Source organism: Halichoerus grypus, chromosome 13, assembly GCF_964656455.1.
Source record: "Halichoerus grypus chromosome 13, mHalGry1.hap1.1, whole genome shotgun sequence".
NCBI lineage: Eukaryota > Metazoa > Chordata > Mammalia > Carnivora > Phocidae > Halichoerus > Halichoerus grypus.
Window position 1 is genome coordinate 17383584 of NC_135724.1, and position 19549 is coordinate 17403132.

The 19549-nt window shown below is 42.7% G+C and overlaps 1 pseudogene; it reads right to left on the reverse strand.

Annotated features, from left to right (window-relative positions):
* Nucleotides 1-17568: 17568 nt before the first annotated feature.
* On the reverse strand, nucleotides 17569-17877 carry LOC118539104 (U6 snRNA-associated Sm-like protein LSm3 pseudogene; annotated as a pseudogene).
* Between the last annotated feature and the right edge of the window lie 1672 nt (nucleotides 17878-19549).

Consider the following 19549-nt stretch of genomic DNA (forward strand, 5'->3'; position numbering starts at 1 on the left):
GACGTGAACATGGAGGAAAGAAAGCATTGATCCAGCTCAGCAGGAAGTCTGCCTGTCCTTCTCCCTCCGCCGCCCCCACCCCCCCTCAGCCGCTCAGGCACTCTCCCCCCAAATAAATAAATAAAATCTTTCCAAAAACTACATCTTGTTAATTTTGTTAATTGAATGCCTTGAGAGGAGATCCATGCAATTGGAAAAATGGTTGAAGTTGATTAGTGATAAGTACATAGAAAACAAAACAAGAAAACTAACAGGGCACTATACCCAGCAGGGTTTAATGAAACATCAGAGTCATTCACACCTAAGCCTTCCTGCTTTATTTTTTTTTTAAGATTTTATTTATTTGCGAGAAAGAGAGAGAGAGAGAGCAGGAGCGTACAAGCTGGGGGAGGGGCAGAGGGAAAGGAACAAGCAGGGATCCAGATTCGGGGCTCAATCCCAGGACCCCGGATTCATGATCTGAGTTGAAGGCAGATGTTTAACGGACTGAGCCACCCAGGTGCCCCTAAGGCTTCCTGCTTTAAACAAGATTTTTTTGGCTGCCTCATTCCCAGGCTCCTCTTCAAGATGAGTCCTCAAGCTCATAGCCAGGGGCAGCTTAGGAAGACCATGTAGGCAGGGCTTAGGGGAAGCCATCTGATTGGCTGTGAGGGTGTCACGAGCAGAAGCAGATTTATGATGCCCAGTAGGCTAACTAATGACCCCCCTGAGGATGCACCTATCCTCATCTCCAGAATTTGTGAATATATTACCTTATATGACAAGAGGACTTTGCAGGTGTGATTAAATTAGAGATCTTGAGATGGGGGGTTATCCTGGATTATTCGGGTGGGCTCCAAATGCAATCCCAAGTGTCCTTCCGTGAGAGAAACAGAGGGAGATCTGACTACAGAACGGAGTGTTGGAGGAACGCAGGTGAGAAGGACTTGAGTGATGTTAAATGAATTAACATTAGACTGAGGTGGCTTCGGTGCCTTAGTTGCCTACTTACGCAAACCAAAGCCTAAACCTGAAATCCCTCGGGGTTAAGAAATGAAAACCGCAGCGCCTGGGTGGCTCAGTTGGTTCAGCGTCTGCCTTTGGCTCAGGTCATGATCCCAGGGTCCTGGGATGGAGCCTTGCATTTGCTCCATGCTTAGCAGGGAGTCTGCTTCTCCTTCTGTCCCTCCCCCTGCTTGTGCTCTCTCTTAAATAAATAAATAAACTCTTAAAAAAAGAGAGAGAGAAAGACATAAAAACCGAAGGACTGCCCATCACAAACAGCCAGCTAGGCTTTCCCAAATAAGGCAACCATTTAAGCTATAGTCAACCAAATAATTTCTTTGCTTTGCTTCCACATCTTCTTTGTAAAAATCTTGCCCCAGCTGCTGTTGGTGGAGCTCTCCTAACCACTCCCCTCTCGGTACTGCCCAATTTGAATTAATTTTTTTTCAAATAAACTCTTAATTTTTTAAATACGCTTCAGTTTATCTTTTAACACCAACCGTTTCTGGCTTTAAAGATGGAGGGAGTGTCCATGAACCCTGAAATGCAGAAAGCCTCTAGAAGTAGAAAAGGCAAGGTAAGAGTATCTCCCCAAGTCCTCCAAAAGGAATGTAGCCTGGCCAACACCTTGAGTTTAACCCCGTGGAACTGATTTCAGAACATCTGACCAGAACTGTGAGAATGAATGTGTGTTTCTTGAAGACACTAAATTTGTGACAATTTGTTATAGAGGTACTATGGACTTAATTGTGTATCCCCCTGCCCCCTGCTGCCAACTCATATGAAGTCCTAACCCCGTAGTACCTTTGAATGTGACTGTGTTTCGAGACGGACCTTTAGAGGGGTAATTAAGGTAAAATGAGGTGACATTGGTGGCCCTTATCCAGTATGTCCCTATAAGAAGCTTAGGACAGGAGATGCGCAGGTGTGGAGGAGAGTTCGTGTGAGCACACCGGGGGGAGTGGCCATCTACAAGCCAAGGGGAGAGGCCTGAGCAGACACCAGCCCTGCCAACACCCTGATCTTGAACTTCCTCCAGAACTGTGAGAAAGGAAATCTCTGTTGTTTAGCCACACAGCGTGTGGTATTCTGTTATGGCAGCCCTAGCAAATGAACACAGTTTGCCCTAAGAAAACTAGCTATGCCACTAGGGAGGAGGCTGAATAGAGAAAGAATTTTACATGAATTTGAACACCAGTCAACTGTCCATGGGCTGACGGAGGTTACAGAGGTGCTAAGCCCCTGTCCCTAAACCACCCCTGCCAATGACAGTCCTTGCCATTTTGTTCTTTCCAATTTCCTCTGTTTAGCCCAGAGTCATTGGCCACATTGTTCTCAGCTCAGCTTGCATTTGAACCTATACGATGCTACAGTGTTATTTACCCATGCTTTCTAAACCCAGGTGGGAGAGGTGCTATGGCCAAGAGTCAGGGAGCTTTCGCGTGGCCGTCTACCTGGCGGGTGCTCTGCCTGCTTACTAACACCACTCCTTCCTGGGATTATTTTTTGCTTGCCTGGTTTCTCACTGGGTATTTGCTTTTCCAGGTTCTTCTGCCTCCGCCCCAAACAACCTAGAGCTTTCTTCTTCAAAGTCCTTGAATCCTAAAGAAACAAGATTTTGTGAACTAGTTTTTGAGACACTCTCTCTTTTATCTTCAGCCTCCTGCAGGACAAATTCCACGGCAAGGGACTCTCCTGTCCCTTCAAGTGGGCTTTCAATCCCCACAACTGCCCCACAGGCCAAATTTTGCTCTAGAGCCTCTGATTTTAATCCTGGTATTTCCTGTTGCCCCGTAACTCTCTATGGCCCTGCTTTTCCCTGTAGGTGAGGCAAAACTTTACCTTTCCCCTCTGAGGGTCTCCAACGGGGCCTGGGAAGGACATTGATATGAGACAGAGTAATAAGTTCTTACATGGACATGGGGGCCCCCATAGGAAAACAAAGACCCCAAACAGGTAGTCCCAAGAGCTTACATACTGTTAAAGAATAGCAATTATAGAAAAGTGACTAACATATATGGGGAGAGTATAGGAAGATAAGAGGTTTTTTTTAAAGAGTTGTTTTAACAAGGTCTGTTTGTACAGATTTATTTTCGCCTTGACTCCCATCTCTGGTGATAAGAATGTTTCTGTCCTCCTGAGGAAACCTTTCCCCTAGGAGTTTTTGCTCCTGCTTAGAGGGCAGCAAGGGGAGGCCAGAGTGTCCTTCCTGAACCTCCTGTTTTTCAAGTGTCTTCAGCTCAGAATAATCTTTATGCCAAGGTGGCATATTTTGGGATGGCATATTTTGCTACCCTTCACCATCATATTTTCAACTTTGTATCGCACCCATCATCCTTCCTTCCTGCCTGTCTCCATCCTTTCTCCCTCTCTACTTTCTTCTTCCCTCCCTTCTATAAACATTGGTCTTCTGCTTTGTGTGAGGTAGATATTTCTGGTCGGTCACTATTAAACTCACTCATTTACCAGAGTGGTACAACAAAACACTGGTCCTTCTGTTTTCCTCATGAAGTAACTGTGACAAGGGCCATTGTCACAGTGGGTCCTTAGCTGTTTACTCTCCTTTGTCAATGCTATTTGTGGACTCTTTATCATCTAATCATCTATCATGAGGGTGTTTTCCTGGAAGTTTGGCTATTTTTTTCCCCAGTTGATTTTCCAGGCAGGGACTAGAAGGGTTCTGTACATTTTAGTGTAAGTAAAGGCAAGAAAGTTTGGAAAGGGAAAGAACTAGGGTCATACTTTCTATGATATATTTCTACAGGCAACAAAAAACATTATTAACCATGAATTAAACAATGAAGGCATCTTATTATCTCACTGAATGAGACGTCTGAAGGAATGCAGACCAGAGCTGGGTGAGTGGCTCAGTGATGGCATCAAGAAGCTAGGCTCTTTTTATAACATAATAAATTAAAAAAAAAAAAAAAGAAGAAGCTAGGCTCTTTCTATCTTTCCTTGTCCACCATCTTCCATGTGTTGGTTTTGCATCTTTGTGCTTGAGGCCTCATGACTACAAAATGATTGCTCCAACTTCCAACATTGCAACAGAATTCCAAAACGGGAAGCAGTTGAGGAGGGGCAGCAACTAACAATAGAAGAACTTGTCCTCAAATGCGTCCCCATAAAGAAAACAGTTTTGCAAAAGATTCTGTCTCAAATCTCCTTATAGCTCCTTGACCAGAACTGGGTCACATGACTGCCTCTAACTGCAAGGATGGTCAGGTAAGTAGGGATCTCACTTTTCAGTTTCCCTGGAGGAAGTAACTCAAGGAAGAAAGAGACTGGGATGACTATGTGTTAGCTATATGTATTATAACTGACCAATCAACCGTACATATTACAACTCTTGACACTCAAAGGCTCTTCCATCACAAACATTCTGAACTTTACCTCTATTCAAAGTCCTTAAGGGATCAGAAGAAAGAAGACATGATAAAATTGGGGGGAAGATGTCTCAGGCATTGCCCAATTCCTCTCCTTACACATTTGCGCAAGTCCTACCTCAATATTTTGTACCCAGAGCTACCTGGATGGGGTGCTTTGTTTAGCAGTGCTGAGGCTGTGCGTATGCTCCGGGGACCCTGGATGGCTGCCATGGGGATCAGTGATCTCCCGTGCTTGGGCCCTTATTTATCAGGCAGAACCCCACTGGAGCCCGTGAATCTATGAAGACACTGGCCGCGTTCTGTGAGCCTGCCATCCCTGAAATATAGACTCAGTCTCTAGTCCAAGCGGAAATGGTCTCAAGGGTTCACGTAATACACATAATCAATTCAGTATTAGACTAGAGCTAGTGAACATTTACTAGAAAAGAGAGATCACATGTCTTGTGACCATTTTGGCCCCAGATGGTCGTTAGAAGGAAGGCTCTAGAGGCAAAGTTTTGTCCTAAAAAATATCCAGCAGACTTTTTTTTTAAGATTATTTATTTATTTGTCAGAGAGAATGAGAAAGAGAGAGAGAGCACAAGCAGGGGGACCTGCAGGCAGAGGGAGAAGCAGGCTCCTCGCTGAGCAAGGAGCTCGATGTGGGGCTTGATCCCAGGACCCCAGGATCATGACCTGAGCCGAAGGCAGCTGCTTAACCAACTGAGCCACCCAGGAGCCCCTCCAGCAGACTTTGAAAAGGAGGAAGAAAAGAGCATAAACCTTGAGGAGGTGTTAATAGGTATCACCAGGATGGCACAAACATCATCCTGTGGTCAGGCAGGATAATGGCCTGAGTGACCTCAGACCTTTTAGGTTTCAATTGTACAGGGTAAAAGAACAATAATAAAAAATGTTTCTCATTTATTTCTGAAGATAATATTGGTGACTCACATCGATACGGTGGCTTCTACTTATTTTTCCTGTGAAAGCAGTAGATTTGTGTGAGCTGTTCACTATCTCCCTGTCCCCTCCCTACTAGATAGAAGAGACTGTTCTTTGAGAGGATTGAACAGGGTTACGGGCAGACTGTCTTTGCCCAGAGCAGGTAAGCAGTCTGCCTCCTTTCTAATCCCCTTAAGCCCCTGCTTCCCTCCATCATGCCAAACATTGCCTGAGGTTCCTGAGCCTAAAGAGCAGGCTCTGCTTGTCTAGCCCTGGGCTCTGTCCCTAGCACCTTCTCCAAAATGACCCCTCTCTGGTCTGCCCTCAAGCAGTGCTGTGTCTTCCCATGTGCTTCCCAGCCCTGGATGAGCTTCTTGAGCCCATCTTGGTAAACTCAACCATTTGTCAAGGCCTCTCTCAATTGTCACCTCCTATGTAAATTCTGGGACCGCCTCCAGCGGGGCAAGCTGTCCTATGCTCTTTGTGCCATGCTGTCTTATATGCATGATGTGTATGCACTTGAACTTCAGGACTTCAACAGGTGCTATATTTTTTGTGAATATGCATGTCTCTCTCTGAGACCATGAACCCTTCCAGATCAGAGACTGAATCTCAATCATGATGATTATAGTGCTTTCTCCAGAGAAGGCTTGCCCACTAGAGATTTGGTGGGTGAAGAAGTAAATGTCTCTGTGCTAGAGAAATTAACCCATGTCAAAGCTCGATTACAGTGTGATTTGATCCCAAGTTTTTCTTTTAAGTTAAAATAGGAGTATCCTGCTATTAATGATCACTTTATCACAAAACAATGGTTTTGAAAAGGAAAAACAATGTTAGAGGACTTACACTACCCAATTTCAAAAGTTACAATTAATTAAGACTGTATAATATTTATGGAAAGATAGAAAAATAAATCAATGGAACAGAAAGGTGCCAAAACATTTCAACGATATTTCTCTTCACCAAATGACATGAGGACAAATGCATATCTGTATGCAAAAAAAAGAAAAGAAAAGGAAATTTAGGCACTTACCTCCACCATACACAAAGGATTACAGACCAAATGTAAAAGTGAAAAGGACAAGACTTCTAGAAGAAAACATAGGAGAAAGTTTTTGTGACCTGGGTTTAGGAAAGGGTTCTTAGATACAGCACTAAAATCATGAGCCATTGAAGAAAAAAATTTGATATATTGAAGTTTATTAAATTAAAAACATTTATGCTTCAAAAGAGACCATGAAGAAAATGAAGACAAGCCTAGGAGAAAATATTTGCAAATCATATATCTGATAATAGACTTGTATCCACGATATATAAAGAACTCTAACAATTCAATAAGAAGACAAACAACCCAATTAAAAAGTGGGCAAAATACTTGAATAGATCTTTCACCAAAGAAGACATACAAATGGCTGATAAGCACATGAAAAGATGCTCAACACAATTAATCATTATGAACATGGGAATTAGAGCCCCCTTAAGATGCCACCTCATATCCACTAGGTTGGCTATAATAAAAAGAGACAATGCCAAGTGCATAGAGAAACTGGAACCCTCATACATTGTTGGTGAGAATAGAAAATGGGACTGCCATTTTGGGAAATAATTTTGACAGCTTGTAAAAAAGTTAAACATAAACCTACCTAGCAAATTTACTGAAGAAATCTACCCAAGAAAAATGAAAACATATGTCCACACAAAGACTTGTGCATAAATGTGCAGAACAATTTTTTTTTTTTTAAGATTTTATTTATTTATTTGACAGAGAGAGAGCACAAGTAGGCAGAGTGACAGGCAGATGGAGAGGGAGAAACAGGCTCTCCGCTGAGCAGGGAGCCAGATGTGGGGCTCGATCCCAAGACCCCAGGATCATGACCTGAGCCGAAAGCAGCCGCTCAACGGACTGAGCCACCCAGGCGCCCCTGTGCAGAACAATATTATTCATGATAGCCGCAAACTGGATATCAATCCAAATGTCCATCAACTAGTGAATGGATAAAAACAAGTGGTATATCTATACAATGGAATACTATTCACCGATCAAAAGAAATACAATAATGGTACATGCTACAACTTGGATGAATCTCAAAAACATGATGCTAAGTAAAAGAAGCCAGACACAAAAGACCAAATAATGGGTGATTGATGATGACATTGGATAGGAGTTGATCATTTTTGAAGCTGGGTGGTGAATATGTGGGGTGAACTATTTTCTATAATTTTGTATATGCTTGAAATTTTCCTTTATAAAAATTTTTAAAAGCTCCCAGTCACTGTTTTTCAATTATGTTTCAGACTATGAAATCCATTTCAGACTTTATCTATCATCACTCACTACTTTCATTGTTATTTCCTTTCTCTCCTTCCTTGACCTGGCCTATGACACATTCAGAAACATGCACATGTACAAGCATGCTATGCTCCTTATCTTAGTTATTCTCAGCTTAGAAGTGCTCATTACTCTTCTAGGTCATTTCTCTCTCAATGCCACCTTCCCTCACCTTCTTCTCTTGCTTGTTTTTCCCAGAGGGGGTCCATGCACCTTTCCAGACACCATCTGCTCACACTTGGCCCAGATGATAGTTTCTGCTGCTTAGCCTCTATCTGGCTCAGTTGTCCATTTCTACCTGGTTGGGAGCTCTACAACCTTCAGTTGTGTTTTTGAAAATCATTCCAGTGAGCTTCTTCTACACTTTAGAACTGTCGTACTTAAGCTTTCTTCCATTTATATAAGGACATCTACTGGGCCAGGTTTTCTTATTGTATGTGTATCCTTTGGGGGAATGGGTATTGTATGGCATTTTATGAGCGTTTTGTTCCCGCCATTTTATACATATGCTCCCAAGGATAAGTGTCAGAATCTAACTCTATTGAGCAGATACAACGTCTACCCTGATGACAAAATCAGTAACTCTTGCTTGCGATAGGTGCTTTGGATGCAAATTCTCATTTAATTTATGCTTCACAACAACCCTAAGAAATAGAGTTTTTATCTCCATCTAATGGATAATAAAATGGAGGTTTGGGGGGGTCGAGTAACTTTTTCTTGAGATATGCAGGCAGAAAGCAGCTGAGACAGGAGGGAACTCAAACTCGTTGGATACCTGAGTCTATGCTGACAACAGAGACTACTCTGCTTTCTTATCAGCCTTGAGTGGGACCCACCCCAACACTGGGGACTGGGAATGAAGAGGAACCGGAAACACTAATGTTAGCACCTTATCTGTCTATTCTACTCTTCAACTCATAGAAGCACTGAAGAAATGGCTGGGCAGCATTCTACAGGGATGGGCAGCCCAAAACACCCAACTGGGGGTAGGAAGACACAGCTGTGGTTTGCACTCAGGTTTCCATGACTCCTTCTGCTGTAACATGCCGTCTCTCGAGGAGTTATTTGAAATGTGAATGGGATAGTCAAAGCATGGACTTAAAAGACAACCTTGGCCATTAAGATCTAAAGATTCCTTGTCTGAAGGGGAGGAGATTCTGGCAGATTCTGATAATCCTGTTAAGAGGGCCCTAGTCCCAGGCAGAATAACTGTTAGGATGATTTCAGAATTTCATCCAAAATAATTTCCTAGATACATCCTCATGTGATTCCAGAATAATAAGAATAGAGAGACAATCCTGAAAGCTCCTAGCAAGAAAAAAAAACAAAATTACTTAGAATGAAAGTCATATTGACATTGAGATGATTTTATCCACAACACTGGATAGTAGATGTCAATGGAACAATGCCTTCCAAGTCCTAAATCGTGGTGCCTGGGTGGCTCAGTCATTGAGTGTCTGCCTTCGGCTCAGGTCATGATCCCAGGGTCCTGGGATCGAGCCCCGCATCGAGCGGGGAGCCTGCTTCTCCCTCTCCCACTCCCCCTGCTTGTGTTCCCTCTCTCGCTGTCAAATAAATAAATAAAATATTAAAAAAAAAAAAAAAAGTCCTAAACCTAGAACCTAAAATTCAGTACTCAGTCAGACTATCAATTATGTGACATGTATCCCTTTGGAAGAAAAAAATATTTGTAAATATAATAAAAGAAAATGAATTTCTATTGGTACTTAAAATATTACCTTTCCTGTGGCACATTTTTATTTTATTATTATTTTTTTAATTTAAATTTTACTTAGTTAACATGCAGAGCAATATTGGTTTCCGGAGCAGAATTCAGTGATTCATCACTTCCATAAAACTTCCAGTGCTCTTCATGGTACAGGTTAGAGACATAAAACCACTGTTCCTTCTCTATGGATGGAATCTCACTATTTTTTTCAAGTGAAGAATATTTATATTATCTAATTATGTATTATTTATACTTTTTTATATATAATTTTTTATTTATACCATTTATATATATACTTTATATAATTATAATATCATAAATGCTGCTTGTTGGCTCTTGATTTTCAAAATTGGCCTACAGACACATACTGAAAGGGATCATAATATTATAACTCTTCATATCATAAAAATAATGCCATAGCTGGCAAAAGGTGGAAGGAGGGAGATTAGAGAATGGTGGGGGGATATTATTGAATGGAGAGAAAGAGATACTGTTTACAGTTGAAAGATTAAGACATAGAGATTTAATTCTACTATTTTAAGGTATAAGTTTTGAGAGACTGATTATAGAAATAGACAATGGCCAGATCAATGTAAACGTAGAAATTGGATCCACAACCTGCTGCCCAGGTAACCAAGCCCTTATTTATGATAAGGAAGCCAGCCCCCTGTAAGTCAAGCTTGCAGGAAGTCAGATTCCTATCTCTAGTGATAAATCAGGATGCTACACAATAACTTCTGTACCAGTCAGCCCAAAATGGCCAGGACATTTAATAACGGATAGCTTCCCTAATTTTCGCCCCCTCTTCAATTTAAGACCAACCAGAGGAAGCCAAACACATCCCTGACTAATTACATAGGATGCTCTGCTTCTAGTTGGCTCACCTACAGCTTCCCAGGCCAACAGCCCCCAAACAGAGCACTTCTGAAGCCTTCTCTTTTTTCCACTATGAAGCTTTCCTATTCCTCTGCCTACCTTTGAATCTCTGCCAAAATGCAAGTGACGGTGGCTGACTCCCTTGCTATATCAAAGCTCAGAATGAATAGCCTCTGCTTTTCTCATTGGGTTAGTCTTCACTTATTTCCACAGTTGACTCATAGAAGGATCAAAAGATAAAAATATAATAAAACTTCGGTGAAGGAGGAAAAGGAGTAATGGCAAAGTAAATTCCTCATTTTCATGATGAGAAGTCAAGAGATGCTATTTAGAGAGATAAATCAGGAAACAGGGGCATATCACATCATTTAGAGTTCCGGGGGTACTTCCTCATGATTTATAAGAGCCAATGGTCAAAAGCAGCTCTCCTGAGGAGGGGAACAGAGAATGGGGAAAAGGGAGGAGGATGTTTTCTTTTCACTCAAGAGCCTTCAACAACATTTTAACTTTTGTTTTCACATTGATTCATTACTTTTATAACAGATACATTTCTGGATTGTTGCCTTTTATTTCTCTAGATAAACAACTTTTATTTATTTATTTATTTATTTATTTGAGAGAGAGAGAGAGAGAGAGAGCATGAGCAGGGGGAGGGACAAAGGGAGAGGGAGAAGGAGAATCCTCAAGCAGACTCCCTGCAGGGCTTGATCCTAGGACCCAGAGATCATGACCTGAGCCAAAATCAAGAGTCAGCTGCTTAACCAACTGAGATAACCAGGCACCCCACATCTTATCTTTAAAATGTAGATGCACCTAAGGAAGTCAAAGTCCTCGGCACTGACCTTGTTAGGGAAGACCCAGGCAATGGGAAAGACATGAAGTCAGAAAGTGGGTAGTCCCAGGTGCTGACTAGGAGGGAAGGGGTGAGGTGTTGCCGGATGGACATGGTGTTGGGCAACAATGGTAGGCATGCAGTCGTGGTCATGTGGAGGGGTATCAAGACATTCAAACAGGGGTGCCGGGGGGCACATTTGGTTGAGCATCTGACTCTTGGTTTTGGCTCAGGTCATGATCTTGGGGTCATGGGATTGAGCCCTACATCGGGCTCTGAGCTCAGTGTCTGCTTGAGATCCTCTCTCCCTCTCCCTCTACCTCTCCCACCTGTGCTCGCTTGCTCTCTGAAATAAATCAATCTTAAAAAAAAAAAAAAAAGACATTCAAACATTTCCACTCCACACTTTTCCTGGCGATATTTGTTACCTAGTCCAGTGACAGGCATGCAGGGTTAGACCCACGACAGTGACTGCAATTGAAGAAGAAGGAGTGAATCTGCAGAGACAGGGTTAAAACAAGCAAGATTCCGTACCATGCAGTGACACAGGAACTGATCTGAAATTTTCAAATAAATGAGTTTTAAGAAAAAAACGTTAATCTACTTTCACTTAACGGTCTAAAATAAAACCGTCTATTCTACTTTATATTTTCTAAAATTGTGATTATTTGAGTGTCTCTGATTATTTCCCTTTATATCATTTGTGGGGGTGGGGTGGGGTGGATGATGAATACTTGAGTAGCCTCTGAAATGTTCCTTGCAGTTCTAACCTAATAATTGAGTTGGTGTTAAGAGCTGACTAAGGAAAAGGAAGTCACAAAAGGCTCCTGGATTGTTGAAGATGCCATTGGGCTTGCTCCTGGCTGGTTAACACTGAAGAAAGGACCCCATGTGGGTAGATTGTTATCTTTTCAATACCCCCAAGTGGTTGCTTGTTACAGTGCTTTGAGAGTGGTGTTGAAAATACAATGTAAGTGGGGCGCCTGGGTGGCTTAGTTGTTTAGCGTCTGCCTTTGGCTCAGGTCATGATCCCAGGGTCCTGGGATCGAGCCCCGCATCGGGCTCCCTGCTTTGGCTCAGGTCATGATCCCAGGGTCCTGGGATCGAGCCCCGCATCGGGCTCCCTGCTCCTCGGGAAGCCTGCTTCTCCCTCTCCCACTCCCCCTGCTTGTGTTCCCTCTCTCGCTGTGTCTCTCTCTGTCAAATAAATAAATAAAATCTTTAAAAAAAAAAAAATACAATGTAAGTGGTCACACCCAGGAAAGGCTCTGCATACCAATGCAGCAAACTGCACTGCCTCAAAACTAAGACTGTATTTTTAGCATTGGGTATAGAGCTGCGAAGGACCGATCACTTCTGGTCTGTATGATTCTTAAACTAGGATTCACACAAATATACATTCATCCCTGGCGCCATTGCCCTTCGGGATGCACCAAAGCCCATGCCATGAACAACTTGCAGCCCTTTCTAGTTCCCATGGCTGTTGATGCTCTGGTGTCCATTGCCCCATGCTACTGCCCAGGAGCCTGGCAGGATCTCACCAGGCTTGGTCTCTTGGATCTGGGATGCCTGCTACGGCCATTCTCGACGCCTCCCAAGAAGTATATTGAAAACATAGCCGCTTTAGAAGGTGCATGGTAGAAAGAGAACTGGTTTGGTTACCAACTCACTGGGATCTTCACCAAATCACTGAGCTTCCCTTTGCCTCACTGGTAAAATTCTACCAGGACTTTCTACTCAGTCCTCACTCCCATGCCCACAGCTTTCCTGGTATACTTCATAATTGGCTCGTAAATCTTGGATGTCAAAGAAGCATAGAATCCCAAAGGTGGAAAGAAATATAAATGAAGTTATACAAATAGAACTTAAGGCTGAGCGCTACATGGAAGTTTCTATTCCTAGCTCTCTGGAGTGATTTTTGGGAATTCAGTGGACATTTGTTGACTTTGCTGCCAGTAATAATCTTTTACTGTCATTTACTGTTTTGATTATACTGTTGTTCTGTTTTACTATTTCTCACTCTCTTTTCAACAACTAGAATCTGTGGCAAATTTAACAGAATTTCTAAAAGATCTAGATCAAATACAACACAAAGCCTGCTTTCTTGGAAAAGGCAAGTGAGAAAGTTATGGTTAACCAGGTCATTTGGTTGGGGACCGATACCGATTCTTAGATGTTGTTGGCAATTTAAGGGAGCAATTTTGTTAAGTTTATTCTTTTTTTCCCCCATGACAAATTTCTGTGGATTATATTACATTTGTCTATAGATCTGTCTGACTCAGGGAATTGGTGGCACGATTTAAAAACCAAGATCCAACCCAGCAAAATGAATACCCTGCCCCTTGCCTTTTGCAAAACACACCTCAGTCTTAATTCAGAGTCTCACATGAATGCATGACTGGCAGGACCCAAATTAATCATGGGAACCTAGTTTGAATGTCATTTTCTGCTTTCTGGCCTCTGCTGTATTGGAAGACACAGACACACTGGTTGAGAGTATGAAGAGTCTTTTTTTTTTTTTTTAAGATTTTATTTATTTATTTGAGACAGAGAGAGAGAACACAGAGGGAAAGTGAGAGGGAGAAGCAGACTCCCCGCTGAGCAGAGAGCCCCATGCAGGGCTCCATCCCAGGACCCTGAGATCACGACCTGAGCCAAAGGCAGACACTTAACCAACTGAGCCACCCAGGTGCCCCAAGAGTATGAAGAGTCTTAAGCAAGCAAGGCAGCCCACAGCCCACCACTCCCTCTCTGAGCTAGAAACTCAGAGATGGATATGGCATTCACCTGTCACTGAAGATGCCCAGTCCAGTTCAGGTGATTGTCCTGTAAGTATGTAACTATGTTTCTATGTGAGATGCCATGAGAACACATAGAAGGGAACAAGTCACTGCCACGGGGAGCCATAGAAAGTTCTAGAAGCCAGGAGGTGACATCTGCAACCTGAGTCATGAACGTGAGGAGCAGGTGTGGAAGGAGTATGATAAAGGATGTGAGACATGCAGGGACTTCGGCAACCACTGCTGTGGGAGGAAGGGAGCAGCAGGGACATGCCTGGCTGGACGCTGACCACGCCCAGGGGCCGAGGAGAGGAAGACATTGTGACCAACACGGGAAGCTCTGCTCTTGCGCTAACGAGCTGCAGGGGGGCCGAGTGGAAGCTGTGTGGTGGTGAAGAGCTAAAGGCTCAAAGTCCAGCTCTGCCACTTACTATTTGGGGTCAAGTTACTTAAACTCTCTCAGCTTCAATTTTCCCCCTTCAGCCTCGCATACAGGTGGGACCTTCTAGGTTCCCTTAGTACCACATGGTGCTACATCCTCCCTCCCTCTGCTTAACCCTCATGTCCTCCCTGCGTTCACTTTGATGGAGCTGTCCCCAGATTGGAAAAAGCAGACAGCCTACAGCCATAAACGGGAAGCAGGCCAGATGCCCTGCTGCCTTGCAGCTTTTTAACACATTTCTAGATATTTCTAAAGCTGCCTCCAGCCCATTCCTTGAGGGGGAGGAAGAGAAAATGAGGATCTTAGCATCTGCCTTCCCCTCTACCTTCCCTATCCTCTTACTTCTCCCCACATTCTTCCGGGGTGGAAGGGACAGACTTTCTCCTCTCCCCTATATACCAATGGGAAACCTTTAACCTAAAACCCTGTGGTGCCAGGGGCCAGGCTCTTGGTATTCTCTTGGAGGAGACAAAAGAAAATGTGAATCCTATTTCTCAACAAAGCGTGGTTTGTAACACTACGTATTTGGGCAAAAATCCTATTTCAGATGCCGGAACCTGAATACCACCTCCTTCTACACTCCTGTTGTAACACCCCCTCCACCGGTTAGAATCCCACCTCCCTCTCCCCCAGGAATGCATGTATAGATAGCACAAAGATGCAAATGAGGAAAGCACCATCATGTTTCTTAAAAATATTAATGTTACAAGCTCAGAACTTTCTTGCTGTGATGGGATTTGATAAGGAGTCGCCCCTGAAGTGTGCGTGGAGCACACAGCATTGCGGGGAAGGAGGAAGAAGCAAAGACTGAGTGTTTCAGGGAACATGGAAGGCATCTGGAGCTTCCATGACAGTCTGACTCGGGGCAGGCACTGGCAGACACTTTCTGATCTCTCCTGCCTGCCACGGAGGGGAAAAAAAGCAAGTTCAAACACCAACCAAGTCGCTGCCCACACTTGCCCAGCTGACCTGCTTCCTCCCTCAGTATGAGCTTTCCCTTCAGCCACATTGCTGTCTGCATCTTTGCTGTCCCCCTCAGTTTCCTGACCATATGCATTCTGAGAGATTTTTTAAAAAGACTTTTATTTTTTTTTAAAGATTTTATTTATTTATTTGACAGAGAGTTAGCGAGAGAGAGAGAGAGCACAAGCAGGGGGAGTGGGAGAGGGAGAAGCAGGCTCCCCGCTGAGCAGGGAGCCCAACTTGGGACTTGATCCCAGGACCCTGGGATCATGACCTGAGCTGAAGGCAGACGCCTAACGACTGAGCCACCCAGGTGCCCCTGAAAGGCTTTTAAACATTCCATTGTGGACAATTTCAATAGGTGTTGAATATAGTATACTGAGCCCCCATGTACTCATCATCAGCTTCAACAATGATCAACTCTGCCCATCTTGTTTCATCTGTATCCCCGTATTCCCACTCTCCCTGCCTCCAGGTCACCCCAGATTCCAGGAGATCACAGCATCTCTGAAGCCTTTTTAATATCCCCTGTGGCAATCTGCCACCTCACCTAAAATGCATGAGCCCCTCACTCCATACCTGGACAAGATTCATAAACAGTTCTGGGTAGCTCAGAGTTTTGAACTCTGATTCCATTCCTGTGTCACATGTCTCTAGGAATTGTGCATGAATCTTTAGTAATGGAAACAGCAATCCCATAATTTATCCACTTTAACAAATAAAATAAGTCAGTGTCCCAATGACTTTAAAAGAAGTTAAGTGCTTCTAAAGCACATTAAAGTAATCAAAGGCTTGCTTCTCTGCAGTAGTTAAAATTCCTGCCCTCCTCCTCCCTCTACTTCCCCTGTGCTATTTACCTAATTAGTTTGCTTGATGAAATATACATATTTTTGGTAAGGTTTTCTTGAAGTGGAGAGGAAGTATGTATAACTCAAACCAGTTTTTCAGCTCTGATTAATTGGGAAGACTAAGATGGCAAGAAAAATCAAAGGATGACTGTTTCCTTTTGCAGATGGACTTGAAGTTGCCCCTGCACAGGGACACATTTTATTAGATGAAATTACAGTCTCTGCTCTTTCTAAATGCCTTCTCCAACAGAAATTGTAACATGAGATTCGGTAACAAAAGCCTGTACTCTCATTTCTCATAACGGAAGAAGTGGCTAAATCTTTACCCCTCCCTCAGGCATTTGTTTGGCATAAGAACTCCAGAGGCTTGCTTTTTGTTGAAACACTCCAATGTTCCTAGCGTACTCACTTGGTAATGACTGAGTTCAGACCACAGGCTACCGCAAAATATGGCACCTTGGCATATTAAATATATTAAGCTTAAGGAATATGAGAAATGGCAGGTGCAGGAAGGACTGTCTGACCTTCCCCTGATGAAGGTCATAGACCCTCAGGTGAGAGGCGCCCTCCCTATATGTACTTGGAGGAAAGGAGCATCCTTACCTCCCAGAACAGGAGATGCCAAGAGGAATCCAAATGAACAGGCTTTGCTAAGTTTCCTCAGTTTACTCCATTTAGCTCATGCCTATTATCCTATCACATTTTCCCACCACTTCCCACTCTTCATCTAACCTAGTATAAAACACTCAGGATGAACCATTTCTTCGGGTCTTCATTTCTGTAGGAAGGCTCCAATATCACGAAACTGACATTAAATAAGCTTTTCTCTTAGTACCCTGTCTTTTGTTACAGAGCCCCAGCTGAGAACCTAGATGCAAGGAAAAGAGATTCCCATCTAGATTCTGTATATAACACTTGCTAGCCTAATTGTAAGCTGCCCCTGTATCTTTGCTATTGGCTAATGGCTAGGCAGGTGAGCTGGCCTAAGTGTTTAGTGTTGAAATATGACATATTCCCAAACAAGCTTGTAGGTTTGACTGTTGAGTGTTTCCAGTATTTTGACAGATAGTCAACAGTTTTCCAATATATATTTGCAGGCAAGTATTTTTATTACTAATATTGCTTGGAATAAAATGTAAGGTTGCATTAGTGCAACAATAGTGATGATTTTACGTATTAATATGTACCATGTGGAAGAGTTACATTTTCTCTCCTTTTATTTATTTTTATTTATTTATTTATTTTGCATCTTGGTGATCACATTTATTGAAAGGGTTGGAAAAGAAATTAAAATGCCATTTAGCTTAAGAATTTGTGAGTTATCTGCAAATCAACTCATTTCAGGCCTGGAAGAATCCTTGGTCATGTCTTAATATCAAAATTTATGCAGGTTTCTCTTTTGAATGTCTTCTACATTTAAAGAGGCAATCATACAAAAGCTCCTATATTCCATACATGATAAATCCTTTGTTTCAGCCAACTCTTAATGGAGGGGCAACTAGTACAACACCATCTCCCTGGACAAAAAACATCGGAATATTCCATTTTGTTGATTTATATATCTCTTCATATGTTTCTTCATCAATTTCTATAGTAGTCTTGGTTTCTTCCACATCCCCCAATATCATATTTAAATGCTGATCATAAGCATGTAATCTGCCTTGAAGCTCTTTGTCATTTCTCATTTTCACATGAATTTGCTCATCCAGGCTGAGTCTGATGAGATCCAGGGGCTCTTCTACGGTGTTGGTAGTTTGTTGCTGGTCCACGTCATCCACCATGTTTCAATCCCTGCGCCCTTTTATTTATTTTTTAAAGATTTATTTATTTATTTGAGAGAGAGAGGGAGAGCACGAGCAGGAGGGGCAGAGGGAGAGGAAGAAAGAATCTCAAGCAGACTCCCTGCTGAGTGTGGAGCCCATGTAGGGCTTCCTCTCATGACCCTGAGATTACAACCTGAGCTGAAACAAGAGCCAGATGCTTAACTGACTGTGCCACCCAGACGCCCCGATTTTCTCTCATTTTATAAGGAATTCTCACTTATTTTTTCACCTAAGATTTTTTTTCAACTGTTATATAAGGGACAATTTCTAAATCTTAACTCCTATTTGCATTTCCTACCATTTAGTGGTTTTAGGGCCAACTACAAATTTGATTCCTGATTATTTTTCTCAGAACTAGGAATTCTTGTAAACGTTTAAGGTAATTGCTAGGAGAGAAAATGAAGGTGATCTAGTGAAGCCCACAATCCTCATGTAATGGATGGGGAAGCTGGGGCTTCCAGAAACTCACGCTGCCAAGAAAGGGGTTATTCTGATTTCTGGGTGATTTCAGCATGATTTTATAGCTCAGTTGCCCTTTAGCTAACTTAAACTGGGATTACATGCTAAAATATATTTAGCTTGTCTATGATTTCCTTCCCTTTATGGAAATAAAATGTGAGAGAGTCGGAGTAATTGGAACAATGGAAACTCTGGGGGGTAGAGCCAAGCTCAAAACTCTCTGTATTCCCTGAATATTTGCCCTTCAGGGGAGAAAGGATCTGTCCTGTATTTAACTCTGGTCCTTTGTCGGGTCGGGGGGGTGGGCGGTGATATTGGCCACCATCCTCCTTCGTGGCGAAGATGACTGAGCCAATGCTGAACGTTTGGTAAATAGTGATCAGTCACTGGGTGGTGATGGCAAACAGGAGTGTGTGTGTGTGTGTGTGTGTGTCCTGGGTTCCATGACTGCTTATGATCTAGTGGTCATGGACTCTGGTGAAGTCAGGACTGGAAGCGTCCAGAACGAGCCTCTGGCAGAATTCTCTTATTTTATAGATAAGAAACCTAAGGCTCAGTCAATGATGAGAAATGTATCATGTGGTCCCACCATGCAAGCAAGAGTGGAGAAGAATTGTAGAGTGAGTCGTGGAGATAAGCAAGAACATGGAGTATGAGACACTTCTTACTACTCTTCAGCTGCTCTCTTTATTTTAGTGTTTCTCAACTTAGTGGGTATCTGCCTCCCATGCTACACAGGGTGGTCTTAGTTGATGTGGATAACTTCAATAACATTGAGTCCCATGGTGACAAGGAAAGGTACTCCCTTTCCAATGTTCCAAATCCCTCTGATGAGTTAAGGAGAAATGGCTCTAACACTCGCTGATCTTCCTTTTTCCCTTGGCCTCAAAGCCCAAAGGCAGCAGTAGCTGGCTAGAGTTCAAGAAATAAGTGTTGCTTTTAAAAATGTATTTATTTTTATGTTACCTTCAATTTATGGCAAACAATACTGGTTTCCTATTCATGGAAAGCTTCCTTTTATTTATTTATTTATCTATCTATCTATTTATTTATTTATTTAAGGGTTTTGTTGTTGTTGTTGTTGTTGTTTAAGTAGGCTCTAAGCCCAGCATGGAGCCCAACGTGGGGCTCAAGCTCATGACTCTGAGTTCAAGACCTGAACTGAGAGGCA